The sequence below is a fragment of the Salmo trutta genome, chromosome 34 (genome assembly GCF_901001165.1).
Source record: "Salmo trutta chromosome 34, fSalTru1.1, whole genome shotgun sequence".
Lineage (NCBI taxonomy): Eukaryota > Metazoa > Chordata > Actinopteri > Salmoniformes > Salmonidae > Salmo > Salmo trutta.
Window position 1 is genome coordinate 32910666 of NC_042990.1, and position 10902 is coordinate 32921567.

General features: G+C 44.1%; 1 protein-coding gene across 1 annotated transcript in view; it reads right to left on the reverse strand.

The window, feature by feature from the left end:
* The window catches only part of LOC115174049 (casein kinase II subunit alpha), a 28548-nt gene extending 18177 nt beyond the window's left edge, over positions 1–10371 (reverse strand). Inside the window, exon 1 of the mRNA XM_029732673.1 lies at positions 10248–10371. The gene's annotated coding sequence lies outside the window, so the exon portion shown is untranslated. The remainder of the gene's footprint in view (positions 1–10247) is intronic.
* Between the last annotated feature and the right edge of the window lie 531 nt (positions 10372–10902).

Sequence of the window (10902 nt, forward strand, 5' to 3'; positions counted from 1 at the left end):
CATTTGACCGCTGACCCATTACGGGTTCAGGCAATGAGGCAGTGATCGCTGAGATCTTGGTTGAAAACAGCAGAGGTGTATTTAGAGGGCACGTTGGTTAGGACGATATCTATGAGGGTGCCAGTGTTTGCGGCTTTGGGGTTGTACCTGGTGGGTTCATTAATAATTTGTGTGAGATTGAGGGCATCAAGCTTGGATTGTAGGATGGCTGGGGTGTTAAGCATGTCCCAGTTTAGGTCACCTAGTAGCACGAGCTCTGAAGATAGATGGGGGGCAATCAGTTCACATATGGTGTCCAGAGCACAGCTAAGGGCCGAGGGGGGTCTATAGCAGGCGGCAACGGTGAGAGACTTGTTTTTGGAGAGGTGGATTTTTAAAAGTAGAAGTTCAAATTGTTTGGGTACAGACCTGGATAGCAGGACAGAACTCTGCAGGCTAACACCGCCCCCTTTGGTCGTTCTATCTTATCTGAAAACGTTGTAGTTAGGGATGAAGATTTCAGAGTTTTTGGTGGACTTCCTAAGCCAAGATTCAGACACAGCTAGGACATCCGGGTTGGCAGTGTGCTAAAGCAGTGAATAAAACAAACTTAGGGAGGAGGCTTCTAATGTTAACATGCATGAAACCAAGGTTATTACAGTTACAGAAGTCATCAAAAGAGAGCGCCTGGGGAGTAGGAGTGGAGCCAGGCACTGCAGGGCCTGGATTCACCTCTACATCCCCAGAGGAGCAGAGAAGAATAAGTATGAGGGTACGGCTAAAAGCTATAAGAATTGGTCGTCTGTGACGTCCAGAATAGAGAGAAAAAGGAGCAGGTTTCTGGGGCCGATAAAATAGCTTCAAGGTATAATGTACAGACAAAGGTATGGTGGGATGTGAGTACAGAGGAGGTAAACCTAGGCATTTAGTGATTATGAGAGAGATATTGTCTCTAGAAACATCATTGAAACCAGAAGATGTCATAGCATGTGTGGGTGGAGGAACTGAGAGGTTGGATAAGGTATAATGAGCAGGGCTAGAGGCTCTACAGTGAAATAAGCCAATAAACACTAACCAGAACAGCAATGGACACTGCATATTGACATTAAGGAGAGGCATGCTTAGCCGAGTGATCAAAGGGTCCAGTGAGATTCAGACAGCTAGCCGGGCCATAGGTAGCAAGCTGGTGGAAGATGGGAGGGAGGTCTGTTTATAGCCACCTCGTGCGTTTCCGTCTGTGGGTTAGTGGGGTTCCGTGTGGAAGGGGGGACCTGTCCAAGTTGGCAAAATAGTTAGTTATAGTGGCCCAAGAAAAGTGTCCGATAGACCTATTCTGATCGCAGCCGAAAAGACAGCTAACGATTAGCCGGCCGCAGATGGGCGATCAGGTTACGTCGCGACGGAGGGGCCAGTTGGATAACTCCCTCGGGCAGATAACGTCGGTGGTCCAGTCGTGAAGACCCGATGGGGCTCCGCATCGGCAGCAAAACGGGTCAGGATAGGTGAGTTGTAGCCCAGGAGACACTTCAGCTGGCTAGCACAGGAATAGCCCAGGAGTGGCTGACGGAACTCTTCAGCTGGCTAGCTGGCTAGCTCCGTAATAATGTGTGTTAATTCCGTGACCGACGTTGCCAATAGTCACTCAGGTAGCAGCTAGTTAGCTGCAAGATCCAGGTGTAAATGTCCAGAGCCTGCGGTAGAAATCGGGGAAAGGAGAGAGAATAGGTCCGAGCTAATGGATAGCTGAGGACAGCTTACCGAGGCTAGCTGAACTTCAACGTTAGCCAGTGAAAATGGCTAACCTCTGGCTAGCTTCTGTTGTGGAAATTCAGATGAGGTAAATAATACTTTATTTTTTAAATTGGTGAGGCGGGTTGCAGGAGAGTGCTTTGAGGTTGAGTTTAGAATAAAAATATGTAAAAAGTGAAGAAAAAAATATGTAAATATATATATACACGGGACACGACAAGAGGAGGGTAATGGACGTCTGAACTGCTACGCCATCTTGGATAATACACTAATCTTTGCTCAATTGTAAGGCTTGTTCAAACTACTCGTTCGATTTTTCTATCTTGCTATTGTTTTTTCTACTGCTCATTATTACCTTGGTCCTATATGTTTCTAGGTCATTCAAAAACAACTGAACTTTGAGAACACCGTTAGATAAATGCATTGTTTGATCATGAAATAGCAAGTGGGATGAGGTGGGAGAAAGCCAACATGTATAAAAATTAGACACCGGAGTGTCTGCTATATAAAATAGGCTTTCGCTATACGGCCTAGAACATCCGACATTGAGAGGAAAAAAATAAATGACCGGACATTTTGCACCACTTTAGTGAAAATCTTAGCTCCGCTAACATTCTTCTCTTGCATTCTGTAAATTGTTTGTACCATATTTTTTTAAATAGGTTATGCATGCTATAGCAAAGGAATAGGCCACTTGGCATGGCCCCGCTGTGGGCTGCCCAGTCAGCTCTTTACTGCGTGGTGCCAGTCAAGTTGAAATAGGCTAAACATCGCCCGTCACATCACGATGTCACTATCGACAATGGCCGCCAATAATCTTCGATATCCGAAACTATCCTAATAAACATGGCCAAACCCTAACTGACATTCAACCTGTCGTTACTGCAACAAAGGGAAACACTAACACAACCCCATATTGCCTCACCATAGGACAATGGCACACAATCTCACAATGGCTTCAAATACAAAACTTGAAACAAGTACACACATTCCAATCAAACCAAAAACGCCAAAGCCACCTCAAAATAGAAACATTTAACAGAGACTTGTGCATTGTAACTGCTCGGCTTACAGAGGGAGTGTGTGCAGCCCAGTACATCACTGGGGCCAAGCTTCCTGCCATCCAGGACCTCCATGCCAGGCGGTGTCAGGGAAAGGCCCTAAAAATTGTCAAAGACTCCAGCCACCCTAGTCATAGGCTGTTCTCTGCTACCGCACGGCAAGCAGTAACGGAGCGCCAAATCTAGGTCCAAGAGGCTTCTAAAGAGCTTCTACCCTCAAGCCATAAGACTATTGAACATCTCATCTACCCTAACCAGAAACCATGGATGGATGGCGGCATTCGTGAAAAACTGAAACCACGATCCACCGCATGGAACCATGGAAAAGAGGTCTGGCGATATGGCTGAATATAAACAGTGTAGTTATTCCCTCTGCAAGGCAATCAAACAAGCGAAACGCCAGTACATGGACAAACTGGAGTCGCAATTAAATGGCTCAGACACGAGATCTATGTGGCAGGGTCTATAAGGAATCACGGAATACAAAAATAGCCACATCACGGATACCGACGTCACGCTTCCAGACAAACTAAACACCTTCTTTGCCCGCTTTGAGGATAATACAGTGCCAACGTCACGGCCCGCTAACAAAGTCTGCCTGCCCCCCCCCCATCAGTGGCTGACGTGAGTAAAACATTTAAACATGTTAACCCTCGTAAGGCTGCTGGCCCAGACAGCATCTCTAGCCGCATCCTCAGAGCATGCGCAGACCACCCCAACAGGTCCGCAGACGATGCAATCGCCATCACACTGCACACTGTCCTATCCCATCTGGACAAAAGAATACCTATGTAAGAATGCTGTTCATTGACTACAGCTCAGCATTCAACACCATAGTACCCTCCAAGCTCATCATCAAGCTGGAGGCCATGGGTCTCAACCCCTCCCTGTGCAACTGGGTCCTGGACTTTTTGACAGGCCACCAACAGGTGGTGAAGGTAGGAAACAACATCTGCACTTCACTGACCCTCAACACTAGGACCCACAAGGGTGTGTGCTCAGCCCTCTCCTTGACTCCCTGTTCACCCATGACTACGTGTCCATGCACGCATCCAACTCAATAATAAAGTTTGCAGACGACACAACAGTAGTGGGCTTCATTACCAACAACAACGAGACAGCCTACAGGGAGGAGGTGAGGGCACTCGGAATGTGGCGTCAGGAAAACAACCTCTCGCTCAACGTCAACAAAACAAAGGAGATGATCGTGGACTTCAGTAAACAGCAGAGGGAGCAGCCCCCTATCCACATTGAAGGGTTAGCAGTGGAGAAGGTGGAAAGTTTTAAGTTCCTAGGCGTACACATCACAGACAAACTGAAACGGTCCACCCACACAGACAGTGTGGTGAAGGCGCAACAGCCCTTCTTCAACCTCAGGAGGCTGAAGAAATTTGGCTTGTCACCCAAAACCATGACAAACTTTTACAGATGCACAATGGAGAGCATCATGTTGGGCTGTATCACAGCCTGGTACGGCAACTGCCCAGCCCTCAACCGCAATTTTATTTATTTTTATTTCACCTTTATTTAACCAGGAAGGCTAGTAGAGAACAAGTTCTCATTTACAACTGCGACCTGGCCAAGATAAAGCAAAGCAGTGTGACACAGACAACAACACAGTTACACATGGAGTAAACGATAAACAAGCCAATAACACAATAAACAAGTCAATGACACAGTAGAAAAAAAAGAAAGTCTATATACAGTGTGTGCAAAAGGCATGAGGAGGTAGGCAATAAATAGGCCATAGGAGCAAATAATTAGAATTTAGCAGATTAACACTGGAGTGATAAATAAGCATATGATGATGTGCAAGTAGAAATACTGGTGTGCAAAAGAGCAGAAAAGTAAATAAAATAAAAACAGTATGGGGTTAGGTAGGTAGATTGGGTGGGCTATTTACAGATGGACTATGTACAGCTGTAGCGATCGGTTAGCAGCTCAGGTAGCTGATGTTTAAAGTTGGTGAGGGAAATAGAAGTCTCCAACTTCAGCGATTTTTGCAACCCGTTCCAGTCACTGGCAGCAGAGAACTGGAAGGAAAGGCGGCCAAATGAGGTGTTGGCTTTGGGGATGATCAGTGAGATATACCTGCTGGAACGTGTGCTACGGGTGGGTGTTGTTATCGTGACCAGTGAGCTGAGATAAGGCGGAGCTTTACCTAGCATAGACTTATAGATGACCTGGAGCCAGTGGGTCTGGCGACGAATATGTAGCGAGGGCCAGCCGACTAGAGTATACAGGTCGCAGTGGGTGGTATAAGGTGATTTGGTAACAAAACGGATGGCACTGTGATAGCAAACTGGATGCAGTTTGCTGATTAGAGTAATGGATAGCTATTTTGTAGATGACATCGCCGAAGTCGAGGATCGGTAGGATAGTCAGTTTTAATAGGGTAAGTTTGGCGGGTTGAGTGAAGGTTGGCTTTGTTGGGAAATAGAAATCTGATTCTAGATTTGATTTTGGATAGGAGATGTTTAATATGAGTCTGGAAGGAGAGTTTACAGTCTAACCAGACACCTAGGTATTCATAGTTGTCCACATATTCTAGGTCGGAACCGTCCAGGGGTGATGATGCTAGCCGGGCAGGCAGGTGCGGGCAGCGAATGGTTGAAAAGCATGCATTTGGTTTTACTAGTGTTTAAGAGCAGTTGGAAGCCACGGAAGGAGTGTTGTATGGCATTGAAGCTCGTTTGGAGGTTTATTAGCACAGTGTCCAAGGAAGGGCCAGAAGTATACAGAATGGTGTCGTCTGCGTAGAGGTGGATCAGGGAATCGCCCGCAGCAAGATATATTGATATATCATTGATATATACAGAGAAGAAAGTCGGCCCGAGAATTGAACCCTGTGGTACCCCCATAGAGACTGCCAGAGGTCCGGACAACATGCCCTCCGATTTGACACACTGAACTCTGTCTGCAAAGTAGTTGGTGAACCAGGCGAGGCAGTTATTAGAAAAACCAAGGCTATTGAGTCTGCCGATAAGAATACGGTGATTGACAGAGTCGAAAGCCTTGGCCAGGTCGATGAAGACGGCTGCACAGTACTGTGTTTTATCGATGGCGGTTAGAGAGATTGAGAAACAGCTTCTATCTCAAGGCCATCAGACTGCTAAACAGCAATCACTAACTCAGAGAGGCTGCTGCCAACATTGAGACCCGATCACTGGACACTTTAATAAATGGATCACTAGTCACTTTAAAACAATGGCACTTTAAATAATGCCACTTTAATAATGTTTAAATTCTTACATTACTCATATCACATGTATATACCATCTACTGGACCTTGCCTATGCAGCTCGGCCATCGGTCATCCATATATTTATGTACATATTCTCATTCACCCCTTTAGATGTGTGTGTATTAGGTAGTTGTTGGGGATATTACTGCACTGTTGGAACTAGAAGCACAAGCATTTCGCTACACTTGCATTAACATCTGCTAACCATGTGTACGTGACCAATAAAATGTGATCAAATGGCTACCCAGACTACTTGCATTGCCCCCTCCCTCTTCTACACTGCTGCTACTCTCTTACTACATTGAGGGAAAAAAAAGTATTTGATCCCCTGCTGATTTTGTACGTTTGCCCACTGACAAAGAAATGATCAGTCTATAATTTTAATGGTAGGTTTATTTGAACAGTGAGACACAGAATAACAAACAAATCCAGAAAAACACATGTCAAAAATGTCATAAATTGATTCGCATTTTAATGAGGGAAATAAGTATTTGACCCCTCTGCAAAACATGACTTAGTACTTGGTGGCAAAACCCTTGTTGGCAATCACAGAGGTCAGACGTTTCTTGTAGTTGGCCACCAGGTTTGCACACATCTCAGGAGGGATTTTGTCCCACTCGTCTTTGCAGATCTTCTCCAAGTCATTAAGGTTTCGAGGCTGACGTTTGGCAACTCGAACCTTCAGCTCCCTCCACAGATTTTCTATGGGATTAAGGTATGGAGACTGGCTAGGCCACTCCAGAACCTTAATGTGCTTCTTCTTGAGCCACTCCTTTGTTGCCTTGGCTGTGTGTTTTGGGTCATTGTCATGCTGGAATACCCACCCACGACCCTGCCCTGGCTGAGGGAAGGAGGTTCTCACCCAAGATTTGACGGTACATGGCCCCGTCCATCGTCCCTTTGATGCGGTGAAGTTGTCCTGTCCCCTTAGCAGAAAAAGACCACCCCCAAAACATAATGTTTGTCCTCTGAATCATTCAGATGTTCATTGGCAAACTTCAGACGGGCATGTATATGTGCTTTCTTGAGCAGGGGGACCTTGCGGGCGCTGCAAGATTTCAGTCCTTCTCCGCGTAGTGTGTTACCAATTGTTTTCTTGGTGACTATTGTCCCAGCTGCCTTGAGATCATTGACAAGATCCTCCCGTGTAGTTCTGGGCTGATTCCTCACCGTTCTCATGATCATTGCAACTCCACAAGGTGAGATCTTGCATGGAGCCCCAGGCTGAGGGAGATTGACAGTTCTTTTGTGTTTCCTCCATTTGCGAAAAATCGCACCAACTGTTGTCACCTTCTCACCAAACTGCTTGGCGATGGTCTTGTAGCCCATTCCAGCCTTGTGTAGGTCTACAATCTTGTCCCTGACATCCTTGGAGAGCTCTTTGGTTTTGGCCATGGTGGAGAGTTTGGAATCTGATTGATTGATTGCTTCTGTGGACAGGTGTCTTTTATACAGGTAACAAATTGAGATTAGGAGCACTCACTTTAAGAGTGTGCTCCTAATCTCAGCTCATTACCTGTATAAAAGACACCTGGGAGTCAGAAATCTTTCTGATTGAGAGGGGGTCAAATACTTATTTCCCTCATTAAAATGCAAATCAATTTATAACATTTTTGACATGCGTTTTTCTGGATTATTTTGTTGTTATTCTGTCTCTTACTGTTCAAATAAACCTACCATTAAAATGATAGACTGACAATTTCTTTGTCAGTGGGCAAACATACAAAATCAGCAGGGGATCAAATACTTTTTTCCCCCTCACTGTATCTATGCATAGTCACTTTAGTAACTCTACCTACATGTACATATTACCTTAATTACCTCGACTAACCGGTGCCCCTGCACATTGACTCTGTACCGGTTCCCCCTGTATATTGCCTCACTATTGTTATTTTACTGCTGCTCTTTAATTATTTGTTTCTTTTATTTCTTACTTTTATTTTTTTCTTCTTAAAACTGCATTGTTGGTTAAGGGCTTGTATGTAAGCATTTCACTCTAAGGTCTACACCTGCTGTATTCGGCGCATGTGACAAAAAAAATGTATTTGTACGAGGTGAACCAGAAACAACAGCTACTGCGTTTTGCAGCATAACTTTTTGGAATGAATATCATTCCAGAGATTCCAAAGCCCCCCTTCCAACAATCACCCATGCCTCCACATTACCTTAAAGTCAGCAGTCTTGCTCAACAGTAAGTACCATGGCTAAACTAACTTCAGGTCACATGCCTATCAAAATGAGAGCCAGTCACAAGACATGTGCCAGCCCCTCAACTGCAGATCTTTGTTGACCTCGTAGATTAAAAAGGGAAAATATAAAGCTAGGGAGTCAAATCTAAAATACCCAAAGGAAAAACCAATGCAAAGGGATCTGGATCTCAGTATTTTAGACTACAGTATGAGACCTAGGCAAGATCAAAACAGGCTACATTCAATTTTCTTTCAAAGTTTGAAACCGACTGTCTCAATTAATTAAATATCAAATTATTGAATAGGCATAGTCCTAGATAGCATGGGAAAACAACTGGGTTTCATCAATAGAAAGACAGAGGGGCATTAGCCTAATGATCATGGCAGACATGATCCGTGAGAGAACATGGTTTCACCTTGAATGGTAGTTAGAGGAGCTACTCAGGGCGAGAAAGGTATATTGGCAGGATGGGTCTGGTATCAAATCAAATGGCTTTTCAGTTGAAGGTTGAACTGTAAGGGCCGTCTGGATTCATAGAAGCTGGTTTTGGTGGGGGCAATACAGAAAATGTAGGCTAGTCCTAGCTACCATTGCAAACCAAGAAGTGAAGCCCAAAAATGTGATTGAGTCTGGAACATAGCCCAATTCAAGAAGGTCAACATGAGTAATAACTAACATATTAGCTACATTTGTGGACCTTGGTTCCATTTCCTTAATTTTCCTATCAGAAGTTACTCTGTCTGTATGAACACTGAAAGAGATCAATTGCAAGAGATGGGGCGGCAGGTAGCCCAGCGGTTAAGAGCATTGGGCAAGTAACGAAAAGGTGCTGGTTCAAATCCCAGAACCGACTAGGTGAAAAATCTGTCGATGTGCCCTTGAGCAAGGCACTTGACCCTAATTGCTCCTGTAATTCGCTCTGTGTAAGAGCGTCTGCTAAACGACAAAAAAATGCATGTTAAAATGTGATATCTAACTTAAGCTACCTTGCTATAATTCCCCTGTAATACAATTAGCTACAAGATGTAGCCAAAGCTTGCGCCAAGTTTGTGGTCGTTCAATAAATTAATGAGTTGTTACTCATATGATTTAATGGCTTCTAGAAGCAAACATTTGTATTATTGTAATTGAACAGTAATAAGTAGTAAGACAAGAGACATTGCATAAATTAGCTAGCTACAGTAGCTATCGAACAAAATGTCCTCTTTACTTTAGCTTCAGACTGACTCAACATTTATCAGAATGTCAGCTGTGAAAATGTAAACCCAACTAGCTAGCTAGATGAGATGGTCATTCACCTGTACAAGGCACTAAATGATTCCAACAATACACAAAGTTAATCAATAGATCCCTAAATATATATTTATATTCAATATTAGTTGGTACTAGTAGCTAGCTACCTACTTGATAGCAGCAGCATCAACTAGTTAGCCGGATAGCTAGATATTCACCAATGCTTTGTTAGTTCCTGGTAGTAGCTATAGCTTAAAAATTGTAACATCTTTAAAAGGCACATTTACGGCCATCATTGCCCATCACAGTGGTCTTCTCGTTACCGTTACCAAAAAGCACATTTCATTGATTGATAACCGCACGGTCACAAGGCCGCAGAGGCCTGAGGTTTTCCTAGCTCAAGTCTGGGTCTGGGATTAGTCGATGAGCCTAGCATAGCCAGCATAGCTCGAACTGGTGCTTCCCTACAGTAAAATGTCCACATTTAGTGATTTTAAAATTAGTGTGTGTTATATTCTTAGCTACGTGAGTAGGATATTTCATAGCCATTTCTATCATGATGCCTTAGTTTACGCCTTGCCACAACGATAAGAAATAGCTTGTTAACTAGCTAAAGTTAGCCGCTCACTAGCAAGCCGTGGCCGTGGAAAAACTCACTTCACAGTAAGTTAACTAGCAAGCTATCACATCCATTCCACGAGACGATAATGACTCTAACCATTCATATGTTTTCTAGGTGAAAAGGGACAATTAAACGCTGCTAAAATCGATTAAAATATACAGTATATTACCTCTCAGAGCTTCGGGATGACAATATGGCGACACTGGACTCCAGCAACCAGTTTTTCGATAAAGGAGGGCAGTTGCTCAAGACCTCCACTCCTCGGGGTGGCGCATGTCAGCACTCATTTGATGTGTACTACATAGACAAGAAGGCTAGTAGTAGCGAAGCAGGTCAGAGCCAGGGGCAATGCAACAACATAACAAAATGTTAGTAAACCCCACACTGAAATTGGAGGCAGTGAACAAAATGTAACTATATTACCACAAGACTGTGTTAGCTCGCCAAGCTAAAGCATTCACTCACAGAGGTAATGAAAATCTTCAGATATCAGGCAAGGACATACTGTATCGCATGGTTCACTGAACCACCTGCAACTTCACCCTCCGTTGACCCCCTCTTCTTTGCTTAGAACAATCCAAGTCAAGGTACGGGGAATCGAACCTGCATCTTCTGCACCACAAGACCAAACCAAACACCACCATTACATATAGTAGTTTATACGATTAAATCCTGAAATGAATGAAGTTTTTGCCTATGTAAACCTAAATTCAACAGTTAGAAGTGTTCAGTCTGTCCATTGGGCAGGACAATGGAGGACTTTATCTGATGAGACAGTTGGCAGACTGTAGTAGTCTGGAATGTGATTGCATTGCACGATGTTC